This window comes from Nomascus leucogenys, chromosome 17, assembly GCF_006542625.1.
Source record: "Nomascus leucogenys isolate Asia chromosome 17, Asia_NLE_v1, whole genome shotgun sequence".
Lineage (NCBI taxonomy): Eukaryota > Metazoa > Chordata > Mammalia > Primates > Hylobatidae > Nomascus > Nomascus leucogenys.
Window position 1 is genome coordinate 46,259,787 of NC_044397.1, and position 20,651 is coordinate 46,280,437.

The 20,651-nt window shown below is 44.6% G+C and overlaps 1 long non-coding RNA gene and 1 pseudogene across 2 annotated transcripts; one reads left to right on the forward strand and one right to left on the reverse strand.

Annotated features, from left to right (window-relative positions):
* Positions 1 to 4,512: 4,512 nt before the first annotated feature.
* On the reverse strand, positions 4,513 to 13,454 carry LOC115830915. 2 transcript variants are annotated; one of them, XR_004026462.1, is made up of 3 exons: positions 13,365 to 13,454; positions 12,138 to 12,241; positions 4,513 to 4,535 (listed from the first exon to the last, which is right to left on the reverse strand). It is a non-coding gene; the product is annotated as an uncharacterized LOC115830915 (long non-coding RNA). The 2 variants fall into 2 exon arrangements; XR_004026463.1 differs by lacking the exon at positions 4,513 to 4,535 and adding an exon at positions 8,356 to 8,410.
* LOC115831026 lies at positions 7,643 to 7,742 on the forward strand (annotated as a pseudogene).
* Positions 13,455 to 20,651: the final 7,197 nt, after the last annotated feature.

Consider the following 20,651-nt stretch of genomic DNA (forward strand, 5'->3'; position numbering starts at 1 on the left):
AGCAAATCTCTGGCCTGCTGCCCTAATTTTCTCTCTCTCACCTTCTGCTCCGCTAGCCTCCTTCCAGAGCCTCAGATACACCTCAGACACTTTATTCTGTTGTTTCTGCCTACAATGCTCTTCCCACAGCACCTTGGCCAACTCCTTCCCCTCCTTCAAGTCTTTGCTCAATTTTTACTTAGGAGGCCACCCCTGACTATTCTATTTAACATTGCCATCTGTCCCCTTGCCCACCATGCTTATTCTTTTTTTGTGGAGACAAGATCTCACTCTGCCACCAAGGCTGGAGCACAGTGGTGCAATCACAGCTCACTGCAACCTCCAATTCCCAGGCTCAAGCAATCCCCCCACCTCAGCCTCCCTAGTAGCTGGGACTACAGGTGCATGTCATCATGCCTGGCTGATTTCTTTTATTATTTTATCTTATTTTAAGATGGAGTTTCACTCTTCTCGCCCAGACTGTAGTGCAATGGTGCGATCCTGACTCACTACAACCTCCACCTCCCATTTTCAAGGGTGTCTCCTGCCTCAGCCTTCCCAGTAACTGGGATTACAGGCACGTGCCACCATACCCAGCTAACTTTGGTATTTTCAGTAGATAGGGGGTTTTGCCATATTGGCCAGGCTGTTCTCGAACTCCTGACCTCAGGTGATCTGCCTGCCTCAGCCTCCCAAAGTGCTGAAATTACAGGCGCAAGCCACCACGCCCAGCCATTTTTAAAATTTTTTGTAGAGACAGGGTCTTACTATGCTGCCCAGGCTAGTCTTGAACTCCTGGCCTCAAGTGATCCTCCTGCCTGGATTCCTAAAGTGCTGGGATTACCAGCATAAGCCACCATGCCTGGCTTTATGTTCATTTCTTCTTGTGGCTGCAACAAACTTTCCTACATTTAGTGGCTAAAAACCACAAATAAACCATCTTACAATTCTGGGGGCCTTGAAGCCCCAACTAGGTCTATTAAAGCTAAAGTCAAGGTGTCAGCAGGGCTGCATTCCTCTTGAAGGCTCTAACATGTTCTCTTGGCTTTTCCAGCTTCTAGAAGCCACCCCCATTCCTTGGATCACGGCCCCTTACTCCATCTTCAAAGCCAGAAGTGAAGCATCTTCAAATCTCCCTCTCTGACCTCGGCTTCCATCACCACATCTCCTGCTCCAGTTCTGACTCTCCTACCCTCTTTCTTTTATACAGATCCTTGTGATTCACCTGAGGTCAAGAGTTCGAGACCAGCCTGAACAACAGGGAGAAACCCCATCTCTACTAAAAATACAAAAATTAGCAGGGCGTAGTGGTGCATACCTGTATTCCCAGCTACTCTGGAGGCTGAGGCAGGAGAATTGCTTGAACCCAGGAGGCAGAGTTTGCGTTGAACCCAGATCGTGCCATTGCACCCCAGCCTGGGCAACAAGAGCAAAACTCCGTCTCAAAAAAAAAAAAAAAAAAAAACAAACAAAAAAAATCCTTGTAATTGCCGGGCATGGTGGCTTCCACCCATAATCCCAACACTTTGGGAGGTCAAAGCAGGAGGAACACTTGAGGCCCAGAGTTTGAAACTAGCCGGGACAACATAGTGAGACCCCACCTCTACAAAAAAATAAAAATAAATATTAGCCAGACATGGTGGTGTGTGCCTGTACTCCCAGCTACTTGAGAGGCTGAGGTGAGATGATCGCTTTAGCCCAGGAGTTTGAGATAAGCCTGGGCAACATAACTAAATTTCTTCTCTACAAAAATGAGCTAGGCATGGGTGACATGCATGTGTAGTCCCAGCTACTTGAGAGGCTGAGGTGGGAGGATCGCTTGAGCTCAGGAGGTCAAAGCTATAGTGAGCTATGATCACATCACTGCACTCCAGGCCGGATGACACGGGGAGATTTTGTCTCAAAAAAAGAAAAGAAAAATATATTTGGTCTCTGTCCCTGGTTCCTGGCACAGAGCTTCTAAAGCTCTTATAAAGACCTCAGTCTTAGAGGTGATAGGAGCATCTTTTGTTTTAATATTTGGTCTTTGTCCCAGGTTTCTAACACAAGAGCCTTTAAGACCTTTGGGATCTCCAGCATGATAAGAATGCATTTGGGGGTATTGTTGAGATGATGAGTGGCTGCAAGCTCCTAGATTTCTTTAGGAGGAGGGCTGATTGCCAGAAAAAGCAACCACATGATTAGAGGCTTGGAACTTTCAGCCTCACCCACTTAACTCCAGGAAGCAAGACAGGCTGGAGATTGACTTAATCACCAGTGGCCAAGGATTTTATCAATCGTGCTTGCATAATAAAGCTTCCATAAACACCCTGAACAGGGATTGCAGAGCTTCTGGGTTGCCGAACATAGGAGATTCTGGGAAGGTAGCATGTTCAACAAAGTTCATGGGAGCTCTGTGCCCCTCCCCACTTACCTTGCCCTAGGCATCTTTTTTTTTTTTTTTTTTTTTTTTTTGAGAAAGTGTCTGGCTCTTTTATCCAGGCTAGAGTGCAATGGCACAATCTTACCTCACTACAACCTAAGCCTCCCCAGTCCCCAGATCAAATCATCCTCCCACCTCAGCTTCCCTAGTAACTGGAACCACAGGCACACGCCACCGCGCTCAGTTATTTATTTATTTATTTATTGAGACAGAGTCTAGTTCTGTAGTAACTGGAACTACAGGTGCACATCACCGCACTCGGTTAATTTATTTATTTATTGAGACAGAATCTAGTTCTGTCACCCAGGCTAAAGTGCAGTGGTGTGATCTCAGCTAACTGCAACCTCCACCTCCCGGGTTCAAGCGATTCTCCTGCCTCAGCCTTCTGAGAAGCTAGGAATATAGGTGCATGCCACCATGCCTGGCTAATTTTTGCATTTTTAGTAGAGATGGGGTTTCACCATGTTGGTCAGACCGGTCCCGAACTCCTGACCTCGTGATTCGCCCACCTTGGCCTCCCAAAGTGCTGGGATTACAGGCTTGAGCCACCGTGCCCAGCTTTTTAAAAATTTTTTAGAGACAGGGTTTCACCATGTTGCCCAGGCTGGTCTCAAACTCCTGAGTTTAAGCAATCCTCCCACCTCGGCCTCCCAAAGTGCTGGGATTACAGTGTGAGCCACTGCATCTGGCATGTACATCTCTTTCATTAGCTGGATAATGTATCTGCGATGTATCCTTTACACCGCTGGATCTGCAATGTATCCTTTACAAGGAACCAGTAATAGGAAATGAACTGGCCCGATGTGGTGGCTCACATCTGTAATCCCAGCGCTTCAAAGAGGCTGAGGTGGGAGGATCGCTTGGGCCCAGGAATTTGTGGCCAACCTGTGCAACATAACAAGACCCCATCTCTACAAAAAATACATTAGCCAGAAATAGTGGTGCAAGCGTGTAGTCTCAGCTACTAGGGAGGCTGAGGTGGTCAGGACCACCTGATCCCAGGCAGTCGAGGCTGCAGTGAGCTGTGACTACACCACTGCACACCAGCCTGGGCAACAAAATGAGACCCTGTCTCTCAGAAAAAAAGGAAACAAACTGTTTTTCTGAGTTCTGTAAGCTGTTCTAGCAAATGATTAAACCCCAAGAAGGGGGTCATGGGAACCCCTGATTTGTAACAGGTTGGTCAAAAGTACAGGTGACAACCTCGGACTTGCCATTGGCATGTGAAGCGAGGGTGGTCTCGTGGGACTGAGCCCGTAACCTGTGGGGTCTACGCCAACTCCAAGAAGTGTCAGAATAAAATTGTGGGATACCCAGTTAATATCCAGAGCATTGGAGAACTTGGTGTAGAAATTCCACACACACATTCAGTCAGAAGTGTGTGAGTAGAGACAAACACGGGCTTTTCTTTCACCTGTTTACCTGCTTAACTGCATAGGAGAGGCAACACGTGGTGCTCATGAACAAAGCAAACATTAAAGTCAGACCAGACCCGACATTTGACTTACTCTTAATATCCAGGTGAGCTTGGGCAAATCACTCATCATTCCTAAGTCTTCATCACTTCATTCACAAAATGGGGATAACTGTGGCACCTACCTGTGATTTTGTGAGAATTAATGAAATATTATGCTTGATGTTATTGTGATCATTATACCTATTCCAAACTATTTGACAAGGACAGTGATAGATGATAACATCAAAAGATTAGAAACTGTAATGAGGTCTCTCGGGCAAAATTCCATACAAGCAAATTACTATCTCTCCAAAGCATTCCTGCCACAATTAATTCACCATTCCCTGAATAAAATGTGCCATCTTTATTGTCCAGGTCTTTACAGTGCTGGTTTCCCTGCTTGAGCAGCTCACTCCATCCCAGCCCATTCCCCATCCCTCCACCTCCCCATTCTCTGCCCACTCTCATACAATTCTTCCTCATCTTTCAGGACCCAGCTTCAATGTCACCTTAACTGGATGCTTCTCTCACCCTCCAGAAGTGCTTCTTATTGCATTTGATGCATGCACTATTATTTGATCATTTTTGAGTCATAGTCCAAGTCTTTTTGTAACTGAATAACATGTTACCCAATCAGTCTGTCTTCCTGGACTCTGAAGTCTTTCATGGTAGATCCAGCTGGAAGTGACAAAGATATTCTTTTTTTTTTTTTTTTTTTTTCAGACGGAGTCTTGCTCTGTCACCCAGGCTGGAGTGCAGTGGCGCAATCTCGGCTCACTGCAAGCTCCGCCTCCCGGGTTCACACCATTCTCCTGCCTCAGCCTCTCCGAGTAGCTGGGACTACAGGCGCCCGCCACCACGCCCGGCTAATTTTTTTTTTGTATGTTTAGTAGAGACGGGGTTTCACTGTGGTCTTGATCTCCTAACCTCGTGATCCGCCCGCCTCGGCCTCCCAAAGTGCTGGGATTATAAGCATGAGCCACCGCGCCCGGCCAACAAAGATATTCTTTAAAAAAAAAAAAAAAAAAGGGATGACACAGACAGACACAAGTTCTTAAACGTTTTAAATGGTATGTGAAAAGCAAACAAAATTCGGGCCAGGCGCGGTGGCTCATGCTTGTAATCCCAGCACTTTGGGAGGCCGAGGCGGGCGGATCACAAGGTCAGGAGATTGAGACCATCCTGGCTAACACGGTGAAACCCCGTCTCTACTAAAAATACAAAAAATTAGCCGGCGTGGTGGCGGGCGCCTGTAGTCCCAGCTACTCGGAGAGGCTGAGGCAGGAGAATGGCGTGAACCCAGGAGGCGGAGCTTGCAGTGAGCTGAGATTGCGCCACTGCACTCCAGCCTGGGCGACACAGCCAGACTCCATCTCAAAAAAAAAAAAAAAAAAAAAAAAAAAGCAAACAAAATTCAAAGGCTTATGGGGAACACTTAGGAAGGAAAGAATTACTGGGAACTTCATAAAGGGTTTTTTTTTTTTTTTTTTTTTTTGAGACAGAGTCTTGCTCTGTTGCCCCGGCTGGAGTGCAGTGGTGCAATCTCGGCTCACTGCAAGCTCTGCCTCCTGGGTTCACACCATTCTCCTGCCTTAGCCTCCTGAGTAGCTGGGACTACAGGCACCTGCCACCACACCTGGCTAATTTTTTGTACTTTTAGTACAGATGGGGTTTCACCATGTTAGCCAGGATGGTCTCAATCTCCTGACCTCGTGATCTGCCTGCCTCGGCCTCCCAAAGTGCTGGGACTACAGGTGTGAGCCACCATGCCCAGTCTAATTTTTATTTTATCTTATTTTTTGAGACTGAGTCTCATTCTGTTACCTATGGTGGAATGCAGTGGTGCAATCAGGGCTCACTGCAGCCTCAACCTCCTGGGCTCAAGTAATCTCCCCTAATTTTTATTTAAGAAACTCAGTCTTGGTTGAGCATGGTGGCTTACGCCTGTAATCTCAACACTTTGGGAGACTGAGAGGGGTGGATTACTCGAGCCCAGCAGTTTGAGATCAGCCTGGGCAACACATTAAGACCCTGTCTCTACGCAAAAAACAGAGTGAATTTATGAAAGGCAATTTTTTCCACAGACTAGGGGTAGAGGGAGTGACTTCAGGATGATTCAAGTGCATTACACATATTGTGCACTTTATTTCTATTATTATTGCATTGTAATATACAATGAAATAATTCTACAACTCATGATAATGTACAATCAGTGGGATCTCTGAACTTATTTTCCTGCAACTAGACTGTCCATCTGGGGCGATGGGAGAAATAGGCATTAGATTCTCATAAGGAGCGTGCAACCTAGATCCCTTACATGCACACTTCACAACAGGGTTCGTGCTCCTATGAGAATCTAATGCTGCTGCTGATCTGACAAGACATGGCGCTCAGGTGGTCATGTGAGCGATGGGGAGGGGCTATAAATACAGATGAAGTTTCCCCTCACTCGCCCGCTGCTCACCTCCGGCTCTGTGGCCCTGTGGATGGAGACCCCTGCTCGAGTGCATTCGAAAGTATCCATCCCATACCATTCTTCAGACTCATCTATACTGCTGCAGTGGTCAAGTGTAGCACCCCTTAGCTTGAATGGCATATGCCTCGGCTGGCATTTCATCACAATCAACAGTAAGTGGTAGCTTCAGTCATTGTGAGGTCACTTCCTAGAAATCACCAGCATCCCATGTCCCACTGGCAAATAGCTCAGCTCTGCTCCTTGGATAACCAAACCTACGCCCAAATCCCATCTGTGTGGGTCCATCTCCTGGTACCCTTCCTAGCATCAATTCTGTATCTCTAGGAGTCCAATCAGGAGATATAAACCACTCAGAAGTTTAAACTAAAATGGGCACAGTGGCTCACACCTGTAATCACAGCACTTTCAGAGGCCAAGGCGGGTGATCGCTTTGAGCTCAGGAGTTTGAGACCAGCCTGGGAAACATGGAGAAACACCATCTCTACAAAAAACACAAAAATTAGCCAGGCGTGGTGGCACATATCTGTAATCCCAGCTACTCGGGAGGCTGAGGAAGGAGAATTGCTTGAGCCTGGGAAGTGGAGGCAGCCATAAGCAGAGATCGTGCCACTGCACTTTAGCCTAGGTGATCGAGTGAGACCCAGTACCAATAAAAAACAAAGTAAAAAATATATATATGTAAATTTAATATAAAAAGTATTAATTATAACAGAGGATTGGCATAATGAGTGACACACTAGCACAAATGAAAGACAACTCTAGAGAATACAGAACTAACAGAGGCCAGGCATGGTGGCTCATGCCTGTAATCCCAGCAATTTGGGAAGCCTAGGCAGGAGGATCGCTTGAGGACAGGAGTTGGAGACCGGCCTGGGCAACATAGTGAGACCCTGTGTCTACCAAAAAAAGAAAAAAAATTAGCCAGGTGTGGTGGTGGTGCACACCTATAGTTCCAGCTACTTTGGAGTCTGGGGTGGGAAGATCCTTTGAGCCTGAGAAGTCTAGGCTGCAGTGAGTATGGGTGGATTATGGTGTACACAGAAATGGGGGAGCTGGAACTAATCCCCCCCATATACCAAGAGACAAATTGTATCTGTTTTTACAGTTATACTGTAGGATACATTATGTTCCATGACAATGGTAATTTTTAATGACAGTTTTTAATTGAGTGGAATTACCATAAAAATAATAAAAGTAGCAGCTAATATTTACTGAGCTGTTACTAGGTGCCTATAAATACAATAGATTTTGAAATTCCCCATAACTCTTCCTTATTCCACTTAACCACTTTATCTTAAATTACTGATGCTTGCTTCAGTAGCACCTATACTAAAGTTGGAACAACAGGGAGATTGGCATGGCCTCTGTGCAAGAACAACATGCAAGTTTGTGAATCATTCCATATTTTTTTTAAAAAGAGAAACAAATTACATCCGGATTTTCACTGTGTGCATATGACCTTTTGTTTAGGTTGAATTATATCCAAAAATGGTATTTCCAAAAGTGAGATTACTGTGAGTCACAGGGCGTGTGCATTCTTATTACACTTGATGTAAATTGTCGAGCTTTCAGGCATGGTGGCTGTCTGCTTATAATTCCAGCACTTTGGGAGGCTGAGGTGGGAGGATTGCTTGAGCCCAGGAAGTTGTGGCTGCAGTGAGCCATAATTGCACTACTGCGCTCCAGTCTGGGCAACAGAGTGAGATAGAAGGTTGACTTTTTAATAGAATTTTTCTGTTCACTTGAAGATATGGCCAGGACTGTGCTATATGAAAATTCTTCATAAAATAATTATCTCATCCAATTAATGTTGGAATTGGGAACAGAAAATGTTCTGGTGACTATTTATTCCTTCACTTGCTGTTACAGAAACTATTGCCAGTGGGCACTTAACAACCAGAAGTGTCATCTCTGAGCTACTCACAATAAAAGGTGATGTCTGGGGCCCAGGTGTGTTGAGGTCCCCATGTCTGGGTTATGGGTGCTGAGTAGGACTTACTTGTCCATCCATTTTCTATATTCCAGCACTGGGAAACTTGGGTTTATCCATCTTGATAAGGGGTCATTTAAATTCCACCTGGCAAAAACCACAAAGGGAAAAAAGGCCATGAAACTACAGGCTAGCCCTTGTTCTCAAAAGAATATTTAGCTTAGGTGGTTCTGTAAAAGAGGAATCACATTGTTGAAAACTCATCGCAGGTCAGGTGAGATGGCTCACAACTATAATCCCAGCCCAATGGGAGACTAAGGCAGGAGGATATCCCGTTGAGGCCAGAAGTTCAAGACCAGCCTGGGCAACACAGTGAAACCTCATCTCTACAAAAAATTACAAAATGAGTTGGGTGCGGGGGCACATTCCTATAGTCCCAGCTACTTTGGAGGCTGAAGTGGGAGGATCAAAGTGGAAGCTGCAGTGAGCTCTGATCCCACTGCACTCCAGCCTGGGTGACAGAGTGAGAAAACACACACACACACACATAAACACACACACCCCTCATCTCAGTCTGCCCAGCCTTCACACACACACACACACACACACACACACACACACACACACCTCATCTCAGTCTGCCCAGCCTTGACTAGTGAAAAGGGTCTTCTGGTTACAGAAGAGGGATGCTCTTTTTTAGGACAGGGAGGGACCAGCAAGTTTGTTCACAGCCTTTCCCTCATCCTCTGCTTAGTTTTCCAAGAAACTTCGGGTGGAAAGCGAGTCCCTGGGGAAAAGACCTAACTCATCAGGTTACCAAAGGAGAAATATGCATCCTTTGTCAATTAATAAATGGAACACCTGCCTTAAAAACCAGGGAGTTCTGCTAGGGTGAATCACTCCCTACAGCCCTGACCTATGCAGGGAATGTAAAAACCTGGAGTTTGGGGACCTATAATATTGAAGGCCACATTGCAGATGTGGAGACCTTACCAAAGTACAGCCTTTCCACAAAGTACTACCAAACACCAGCTGGCTGTCTCCATGGGACACCGCCGTATCTCTGGCTCTCGTTTCCCCCGGAGATGCTCTATTCCAGCCTTCTCTTACATTTTGTATCCCGCATAGTTCCTGGCATAAAGACTTACAACATATCAGGCTGCTATGTTAATGGTGATCTACTGCAGATCCAACTTGAGATTCTGGCAGGGTGCTTTGTGTTTGAGAAATTAAAGGGGAGAGAATGGACCTAGCCTGCTGGAATATAAAAAATTTAAAGAAGAAAAAAATATTAAAATAAAATTTTTTCCTAAAGCGCACTCAAAACCACAATACTAGATCTATTTATCTCTCTCTCGCTTTTTTTTTTCTGAGATAGGGTCTCACTCTGTCACTCAGACTGGAGTGCAGTGGCAAGATCACTGCTTACTGCAGCTTTCAACTCCTGGGCTCAAGCTATCCTCCCACTTCAGCCTCCTGAGTAGCTGAGATTACAGGTGCATGCCACCATGCCTGGCTAATTTTTTAATTTTTTGTAGAGACAGGGTCTCACTATGTGGCCCAGACTGGTCTTGAGCTCCTGAGTCAAACTAATCCTCCCGCCTTCGCCTCCCAAAGTGCTGGGATTATAGGCTTTAGCCACTGCGCCCAGTCTATTTATCTTTCTATAACTTATAAATTAAATCTTCCTCCTTAAATCACCTCCTACCCACCCATCTGCAAACACAGGTCTCAGCAGGTCAGGCAACCTACAGGAGGGAATGAAGCCAGAGTAATGTGGGAGACCAGGGGAACTACAGCAAACTGCAAGGTATTCACTTCAATAGTTCTTCAACACTGTGATGGTCAAACCAAACACAGAAACAGGAAGCCCAGTTCAGTTGCCAGCAGCCAAGGTGGGATATTTGATCTACATGCTACAGGGCAAACTGCTTACGATTAATGACCTGGTCTCCACCAACCTGCTCTTCAAGTCCAGCCGCTCCTGCCCAACTCCCTACACTCTACTGACATGACCCACATTCACAGTACTCTCCTGAAACTTTGCTTGTTCACTCTTTTATTTTCCCAACGAATATTTCTTTTTCTTTTTTTTACTTTTTTTTGAGACAGAGTCCCCTTCTGTCACACAGGCTGAAGTACAGTGGGATGATTATGGCTCACTGCAGCTTCCATCACCTGGGCTCAAGTGATCCTCCCACCTTAGCCTCCCAAGTAGTTGGGATTACAGCCATGTAACACCACACCCAGCTAAATTTATTATTTTTTCTTTTTTTTTTTTCAGACAGAGTCTTGCTCTGTCGCCCAGACTGCAGTGCAGTGGCATGATCTCGGCTCACTGCAACCTCTGCCTCCTGGGTTCAAGCAATTCTCTTTCCTCAGCCTCCTGAGTAGCTGGGATTACAGGTGCGTGCCACCATGCCCGACTAATTTTTATATTTTTAGTAGAGACGGGGTTTGAACTCCTGACCTCAGGTGATCTGCCCACCTCAGCCTCCCAAAGTGCTGGGATTACAGGTGTGAGCCACCGTGCCTGGCCAGTTTATTATTTTTTCTAGAGACAGGGTCTCACTATGTTGCCCAGGCTGGCCTTGAACTCCTGGGCACAAGCAATCCTCTGGCCCCCACCTCCCAAAGAGCTGGGATTACAGGCTTGCGCCAACACATCAGGCCCTAACAAACATTTCTTGAGCTCCTACTATATACCAGGCACTATAATAGGTGCCCAGGAAACAACAGTGAACAAGGTATAAGAGTTTCTGCCCTTGGCCAGGCGTGGTGGTTCACGCCTCTAATCCCAGCACTTTGGGAAGCCAAGGCAGGTGAATCACCTGAAGTCAGGAGTTCGAGACCAGCCTGACAAACATGGTGAAACCCTGTCTCTATTAAAAGTACAAAAATTAGCGGGGCATGGTTGTGCATGTCTGTAATCCCAGCTACAGCTACTCGGGAGGCTGAGGCAGGAGAATTGCTTGAACCCTGGAGGCGGAGGTTGCAATGAGCTGAGGTCGCGGCGCTGCACTCCAGCCTGGGCAATGAGAGCGAAACTCCGTTATCAAAAAAAAAAAAAAAAAAAAAAAAAATTTCTGCCCTCGCAGAGCTTATAGGGTAGCAGGAAATTGATGCAGTTTGAAAGTTTGTCTCCTCCAAATCTCATATTGAAATTAAATCCCTAATGTTGGAGGTGGTGCCTGGTGGGAGGTGTGTGGGTCATGGGGACAGATCCCTTATGAATGGCTTGGTGCCCTCCCCAAGGTAATGAGTGAGTTCTCACTCTACTAGTTCATGTGAGAGCTGATTGTTTAAAGAGCCTGGCATCTCTTCCCCTCTCCCTTGTTCCCTCTTCTCAACAAGTGACATGCCGGCTCCTCCTTCACCTTCCGCCATGAGTGGAAGCCTCCTGAGGTCCTCACCAGCGGATGCTGGTACTATGCTTTTGTTTTTCTGAGACAGGGTCTCACTCTGACACTCAGGCTAGAGAGCAGTGGTGTAATTATGGCTCACTGCAACCCTGACATCCTGGGATAAAGAGATCTTTCTACCTTAGCCTCCCAAGTAGCTGAAACCACAGGCATGCATCAATGCACTATCATGCCTGGCTATTTTTTTTTAATTTTTACTAGAGACAAGATCTCACCATGTTTCCCAGGCTGGTTTCAAACTTCTGGGCTCAAGCAATCCTCCTGCTTCAGCCTCCCAAAGTGCCGGGATTACAGGTGTGGGCCACTGCTCCCAGCCTGGCACCACGCTACTTGTATAGTCTGCAGAACTGTGAGCCAAATAAACTGTTTTTCTTTATAAACTATCCAGCCCGAGATGTTTCCTTATAGCAATGCAAAATGGACTAATCTAGGAATCACAGGCCAACACTTACCAGACTGTGATGAGCACATGACAGAAGTACAGAGTGGGACTGAAACGTTCTCCAGGGGCTTCTTGTTGCATCATAGAGAGTGGGGTGAGACATCTCGGCTGAGGCTAAAGATGAGCAAAGATGAGAGTGAAAGAGTGATGATGGGGGTAGGGAGAGGGTTTCCTGAAGGACCAGTAAAGTCCCCCAAGGAAACTAACATTCCTTGTGGCTGGAGGGTAGGGATATGGGGGGGTGGTGCAGGATAAAGCTGGGAAGGTGAGTGGAGACCAGTTCTTACCAGGCCCTGTGGCCAAATTAGTTTGGACTTCATCTTAAAGGCAATGGGCAGTCACCAGCAGGTTTTAATCAAGAACTATTTTGACCCAAATTTGCCTTTTAGGAGAATTCCTCTGGCTTCAGTGAACAGGCCGAAGTGAGCAAGCCTATAAAAGTCAGGAAGACAATTGGAGGCCCTCACAATAAACTAGTGTAAAAGAGAATAGGGCCGGGCATGGTGGCTCCTGCCTGTAATCTCAAAACTTTAGAAGTCCAAGGTGGGTGGATGGCTTGAGCCCAGGAGTTTGAGACCAGCCACAGCAATGTGATGAAACCACATCTCTACAAAACACAAAAATTAGCTGGGCATGGTGGCTCGTACCTGTGGTCCCAGCTACCCCAGAGGCTGAGGCAGAAGGATAGCTTGAGCCTGAAAGGTTGAGACTACAGTGAGCCAAGATCAAACCACTGTGCTCCAGCCTGGGCAACACAGGGAGACTGCCTCAAAAAAAAAAAAAAAAAAAAAGAAAAAAAGAAAAAGATCCCATTCTTCATTTATTAGTGCCCTAACATTCTCATGAGAAACTTGGTGACACAGTAAATTCAACTGTCATTGTAATTCAGCAACCAACATATTTAAGTTTGTGTTTGATTTCCAATAATATCAGCCCTGTGGATACAAGAAATAAGGAATTGTGTTTGGGCTATCATGGAAGCTCTCTGGATCTTAGACCATGACTTATGCTGACAGGTAAAGACTTGAGCTTTTTGTTTTTCTCTCTGTAAGTGCTCAAGTGCAGCGGTCCCCAATTTTTGGGGGACCAGGGACCGGTTTTGTGGAAGACAGTTTTTCCATAGACTGGGGGCAGCGAAGGTCAGTTTTGGGATATATCAAGCACATTACATTTATTGTGCACTTTATTTCTATTATTATTACATTGTAGCATTTAACGAAATAATTACATAGCTCACCATAATGAAGAATGAGTGGGAGTCTTGACCTTCTTTTCCTGTAACTAGATGGTCCCATCTGGGGGTGATGGGAGACAGTGACAGATCATCAGGCATTAGAGTCTCCTAAGGACAGAGCAAGATAGATCCCTTGCATGCACAGTTCACAATAGGGTTCGTGCTCACATGAGAATCTAATGTTGCCGCTGATCTGACAGGAGGCAGAGATCAGGTGGTAATGTGGGGAGTGGCTGTAAATACAGATGAAGCTTCGCTTGCCCACCCTCTACTCACCTCCTGCTGTATGGCCCAGTAGAGGTCTGTGATGCAGGGATTAGGGGCCCCTGCTCAAGTGCATCCAAAAGGATTCTTCCCACACCGGTCTTCGTAGTGGTCAAGTGCAGCAGCCACTTAGCTCCCATGGCATGTGCCTCAGCTGGCATTTCATCACAATCAACAGAAAGTGGTAGCTTGAGTCATTGTGAGGTCCTGGAAATCAATAGCATCCCATGTCCCACCCACAAGGAGCTCAGCACTGCTCCTTGGATAGCCAAACCTATGCCCAAATCCCAGTTGTCTGGGTCTATCTCCCGGGCCCCTTCCTAGCATCAATTCTGTATTTGTCAGAGTCCAAACAGGAGACATAAACCACTCAAAAGTTTAAAGTGTTCAATTTAAAATAAGAAATTATTAATTATAACAGGGCAACAGCATAAGGAGAGATTGGCTACCAAAAAGTAAAGAGAATGCCAGAGAACACAGCACTAGCAGAGGCCAGGCATGGTGGCACATGTTTATAATTTCAGCAATTTGGGAAACGAAGGCAGGAAGATTCCTTGAGGCCAGGAGTTTGAGACCAGCCTGGGAAACACAGTGAGACCCTGTCTCTACTCAAATAAACAAACAAACAAACAACAACAAAAAAAACCTGGGTGTGGTGGCACACACCTATAGTCCTAGGTACTTAGGAGACTGAGGTGGGAGGATTGCTCGAGCCTGGGCGGTCAAGGCTGCAGTGAACCATGATTTCGCCACTGCACTTTAGCTTGGGCAACAGAGGGAGACCCTGTCTCCAAAAAAAAAAAAAAGAGTATAGAACCAGCTGATATAACAAGCAGTAATTATCCCTACTGTCCCAACGCTGAGATACTGTGATCAAGGAAAAGACTCCCCACTAGGGCTGAGATCCAGCCCCCCCTTGGAGAGGGCACAGTCACGGGTAATTCAATAGCAGAATTGCTGTATTACCACATGGTCGAACATGCTAGCAATCTGCCCTCTGGAATTTGCTGAAAATTCACCCTCTGGGGTGCTAGATTAAGCTATTAATGAACAGTTGTCTCACTACAAATCCACCCAGGCAGGTGCAGAGAAACTGCTGGTCACTGGGTGCTGCTGCGCACCATGCAGGGCAGCAGCCCGGTGCTGGAGAAGCTCAGTGCCTGTGGAGATTCGCACACCACAACCAGAAAGAAAAGCCTCTTACAAGGTCCCTCTAGTACTATGTACTGACAACATTTAATCATGTACCAGCTGACAGAGGAAGCATTTAAGGAACCTACCTCTATGTTTGCAGATCAGGCAGTGAAGGGTGAATTTGGAACTGATGGGCAGTCATTGGATGGATAGCTGGTACATGACATATTTCCCTCTACCAAGAAAGGGAAGAGAGAAAAGAGAGAGAGGACTGGGCATGGTGGTTCCCACCTATAATCCCAGCAGCGTGGGAGGCCAAGGCAGGTGGATCACTTGCGTCCAGGAGTTAGAAACCAGCCTGGGCGACATAGTGAAACTCTGTCTCTACTAAAAATAAAAGAAATTAGCTGTATGGTGGAGTTTGACTGTAGTCCCAACTTCTCAAGAGGCTGAAATAAATGGATCACGAGTGTCTGGGGATTCGAGGCTGCAGTGAGCCGTGTTCACACCACTGCACTCCTGCCTAAGTGACACAGAGAGATCATGTCTCAAAAAAAGAAATGTTGGTGAAAATGTGGAGAAACTGGAACCCACATACATTACTGGTGGGAACACAAAATGGTTTAACTACTTTGGGTGTTTCTTTTCTTGTCGTTTTTTTATTTATATTTTTACTTTTTTTGTGTGACAGAGTCTCACTCTTTTGCCCTGGCTGGAATGCAGTGGTGTGATCCTGACTCACTGCAACCTCCACCTCCTGGGTTCAAAAAATTCTACTTGCCTCAGCCTCCTGAGTAGCTGGGATTACAGGCATCCACCACCATGCCCAGCCAGGCTGGTTTTGAACTCCTGACCTCAAGTTATCCACCCACCTCAGCCTTTCGAAGTGCTAGGATTACAGACGTGAGCGACCACATCTGTCTTCTTGTCATTTTAATTTGATTTTTCAAAAACCAAGACAGGGTCTTGCTATCTTGCCCAAGCTGGTCTCTCTTTACTCGTAGGCTCAAGTGATCCTCCCACCTCAGCCTCTCATGTAGCTGGGATTACAAGTGTGAGTCACTGCACCTGACTGGTGTAACCACTTTGGAAAACAGTTTCTCAAAAGGCTAAATGTACAGTATCATAGAATGCAACGATTTCTCTCCTAGGCAAATATCCCAGAGAAATAAAAATGTATGTCCACACAAAAACTTGTACATGAATCTTCATAGCAGCATTATTCATAATCGCCAATACATGGAAACAACCCAAATGTTCATCGACTGAAGAATAAACAAAATGTGGTGTGTCTCTACCATGGAATATTACTAAGCCAAAGAAGGAACGAAATACACATGCTATGACAGGAAGGAACTCTGAAAACACTGTGCTAAGAGGGAAAAAAAAGCCAGCCACAAACGATCACATATTGCACAATCCTATTTATATAGAAGGTCCAGATTAGGCAAATCTATAGTGACAAAAAATAGATCAGTGGTTGCCTATTGGGAACACAGAAGCATGGGGGGGCAGTAAGCCAGTGGCTTACTCCCCGCCACGTTCTTAGCTAGTGGCTAAGAACAGTGGATTTCTCTATAGGGTAATGAAAGCTTCTAAAACGGATTGTGGTGATAGATCACAGCTCCATGAATATTCTAAAAACCACTGAATTGCATACTTTGATAAATAAATTGCATGGTATGTGAACTACATTTCAATAAAGTTGTTATTTTACAAAAAGAAAATAGCGGGCTGGACACAGGTGGCCCATGGCTGCCTATAATCCCAGCACTTTGGGAGGCTGAGACAGGAGGATCACTTGAGGACAGGAGTTTGAGATCATCCTGGGCAGCATAGCACAATCCCATCTCTACAACAAAAAAAATAAAAAATTTAGCTTTGCATGGTGGTGTACGTCTGTAGTCCAAGCTACTTGGGAGGCTGAGGTGGGAGTATTGCTTGAGCCCAGGAGTTTGAAGCCACAGTGAGCCATGATCACACCACTGCATTGCAGCCTGAGTGACAGAGCAAGATCCTGTCTCTAAAAAGGAAAGAAAAGAAATGCAAGTTTTTATCACTTTGTGAGAGTAACCAAGTTTGTAGAGAAACAGATAAGAACAAGAGCAATGAATGGTGAGAGTGAGAGGCTGGTTAGGCTCATTGCTAGCTAAGGGACTTCTGAAAAATTCATTAGTAAAATCACAGCTCTGGGGGTCGGTCAGGCAGTCAAATGATGAATGTTAAATCCATTACAAATGCCCATCGTCTTTCTTTACATCCCTTCTAATGAAAAATTCCTAAGTGCCTAAATAGCAAGTGTTCTCAAATGATAACAGCTGTTTATTAAAGAAATAACATCTCAAATTTTAAAAACCATAAGTCAAATACTATTTTCTTCCTCCCATTTAACAGGTGTGCAACCTAAACAACAAAGAATTTAATTTTTCTAAGTGGCAGGGCACAGATTTAAATCCTATCACTTTGGCCTCAGAGTTTGTGCTTTATTTTACCTTATTATTTTAAAAGTCATCGTTTTTAAAACCAAGAGACTTATGCAAAATTCTGCTAGGATTCAAAACAAGCCTCTTGCTTTTCCTGACCATGGGTGCAGGCAGGGCTCATGCTGCATTTTCTTTACTTATAATTGGATGGAGACATGATGGATGGAGACACGATGACAGGAGTTCTCTTGGTCATTGTGCACCAGAAAGGAGAGTGAAGAGAGGCACAGGGAAGCCAGTCTTACCATGTTTGAGCAACTGAACCAATGTCAGCCTCAGCCTACCTGCACAATTACATTTTTGTGAGAAAAACAGGCATCTCCCTATTTTGATAATCACAGCTAGCTACAGTAACAAACAATCCTAAAGTTATTCTTAGTAACATTATTCCTACAGCCTCAATCCTTTTAACTTATTATATTAGCTGTCATTTCTTCGTTTTTCCTGACATCTAATTGATAACCAAAAGCTTACGTTATTAAATAAGCTTTGGGTTAACAGGATCAATGAATGAAGAGTTTAAAGATGCCAAAAAAAAGTTCACAGAAGTACCTGCCAAATGTGCCAACTGACTACTATGAACTAATTTACTTTTGAGAAGCATGCTATTTCTTATATGCTACTGACGGTGCCTGTAAAAATGGTGCACATTAACTGGCTGTTTTATTTTCTCCCCATCTTTTTTTTTTTTTTTTTTTTTTTTTTTTGAGACAGAGTCTCGCTCTGTCTCCCAGGCTGGAGTGCAGTGGCGCGATCTCGGCTCACTGCAAGCTCCGCCTCCCGGGTTCCCGCCATTCTCCTGCCTCAGCCTCTCCGAGTAGCTGGGACTACAAGCGCCCGCCACCACGCCCGGCTAATTTTTTTGTATTTTTTTAGTAGAGACAGGGTTTCACCATGTTAGCCAGGATGGTCTCGATCTCCTGACCTCGTGATCCTCCCGCCTCAGCCTCCCAAAGTGCTGGGATTACAAGCATGAGCCACCGCGCCCGGCCTATTTTCTCCCCAATCTTAATATCTAATATCCACAGACTGAGATTAGGGCACCAACGTACACAATGTAACTTCATACCAGAGTTAGAAGGGGACACGAAGTGTAGAAATCATAATCTTATCCATAAAGTTCCTGTCACCTTGGAATTAATCTCCCCTTTACATAGTCTCATTGTTCACCCTGTTCAAATCTTTATAGGTTCAGGCTCAGGTCTCTGTGGTCGCGCAGTGTGTCTTTTTACCAAAAGGAACACCTCATGCACTTTACAAGGAGCTCCTTCAGGAAAGGATGGCACCTTGTGTAGAGGAGAGATCTCTGATCCTCTAATCTTTTCCAAAAGGAGAAAAGTAAAGGTTTGAATGGATTTTTAGTTCTCGGCATTTTTGAACAGAAATAATCAGGTATTAAGTTGCTCAAAGATGCCCACAAGCTTTCATAGGAGAAACATCTAATTCATAATCAAGAGTTTATGTTATTAAGTAAGCTTTCCTTTCACAGGATGAATGAATGAAGAGTTTAAATACTCACTCTAATCCTCATTTAGTCATCTGGTATACTCTCTGTGAGGTATACTCTCAGTCCTGGTATACTCTATCATCTGGTATACTCTCTGTGAGATATACTCTTAGTCATCTGGTATCCTCTCTCTTGAGTATGCCAGATGATTAAATGGAGATTACTGCACCACTAAACACCAGTACTGCAAACCCTTATTTAAAAAATAGACACCTAGGACATAAAAAAATGATCCTAGGCTGGGCACGGCGGCTCACGCCTGTAATCCTAGCACTTTGGGAGGCCAAGGTGGGCAGACTGCCTGAGCTCAGGAGTCTGAGACCAGCTTGGACAACATGGTGAAACCCCATCTCTACTAAAATACAAAAAATTAGCCAGATGTGGCGGTGTGCACCTGTAGTCCCAGCTACTCGGAAGGCTGAGGCAGGAGAATTGCTTGAACCTGGGATGCTGAGGCTGCAGTGAGCAGAGATCATGCCACTGCACTCCAGCCTGGGTGACAGAGTGAGACTTCCAACTCCAAATAAAAAAGAATGATCCTAACGCAGTTATTTCCTTTTGCATTTATGAGGAGATGGAAGAAATACCCATATTTGATGGTTGGTTGGGAACTGTCTTTGATATCGTATGAAGTATTTTAATACTGTGAACATGAAAAGATGAGAACCCTGCAGACCCCGTGGGCATGGAGAGAAGGAAGTACATTAGAGGGTGTTGTAGGAAATACTTTCATTCCAGGCACTGCTTTTTAAACCACCCAACTTTCTCTCCTTAAAAGAATAGAAAAAACAAGACAAAAGATGAAACATTCCATATGACCCTCTGCACCCTTATTTGTTGTAATAAAGGAAAAGCATTTTAGGGATTTTCTTGAGTGCAGTTTATGATGTGATCCATGTTATTTATTTCCTGTTAATAATTTTCAAAATTTCAATTAAAGACATTCAGAAATTTAGATTTATCACAGGCAGCTGTTCACAGGTAAAACTAGTTTGGTTACCTTCATCTGTATAAACATGTAGCTAGTGAACTGACATAACTATTAAACTGGAGAATCAACAGAAACATGCCAAGGACTGGCCCTTACCTTCCACAGTGACCTCAATTTCAGGAACATTTCATTACTCTCAGGGTTTCATGGTCTTTTTAGAAACTGTGAAGCTGTAAAATAAAGCACAGAATTACTTTAGTATATTGTAGAAAAAAATACAGAAGGAGATGCTTTATAAGAGCAGAGTATTAAAATTCATTCAGTTTGGCTCTTTTCAAAGAAACCTGCAGAATTAAACTTGTAGTGTAATCCTCCACAGGGGACTCAACAAAGCCATGGAAACATGAATGAAGTGGGATTGCAAATGTGACACTTCCAACAAAATTTTTTTTAAAGAAAAAGAGGTCCATTAAATAAAATACGTTAAAAAGCCAAGAAATTAACTGCAAGTCCCACAAAGAGAGTGGCCAATGATTCTGTGTGATTTAAGGAATGCTGATAAAAAATGTCTTAATGCAGTGAAATATAATACGAAATACAGGTAAGCTCTTACCTTTAGTGTTTATTTTATTAGCCACTACAGGAGGCAAGTAGGAAATAACTAGTTCAGGTCTAGAAAGAAAACCAAGAAATGGTGGCCTCACAGCTAGTAAAACAGTTATGATATGACCAGGGTTTCTTCCTAAAGGTGTTCACAGAGTCATCCTGTAATGTCACAATAATTCCTATCATTGTAGATGAAAACCCTGACTTTTCCTTCCCATGACTGGCAAGTAATTGTATGAAGAGTAAATTACTTCTTTCATGAAAAAGAAAATTAACACTAGTGTACTTTCTTCAGCCACTAAAATTCTGCAGAAACGCAGATATAATTTAAAAAAAAACTCAATCATCAGGCCGGGCACGGTGGC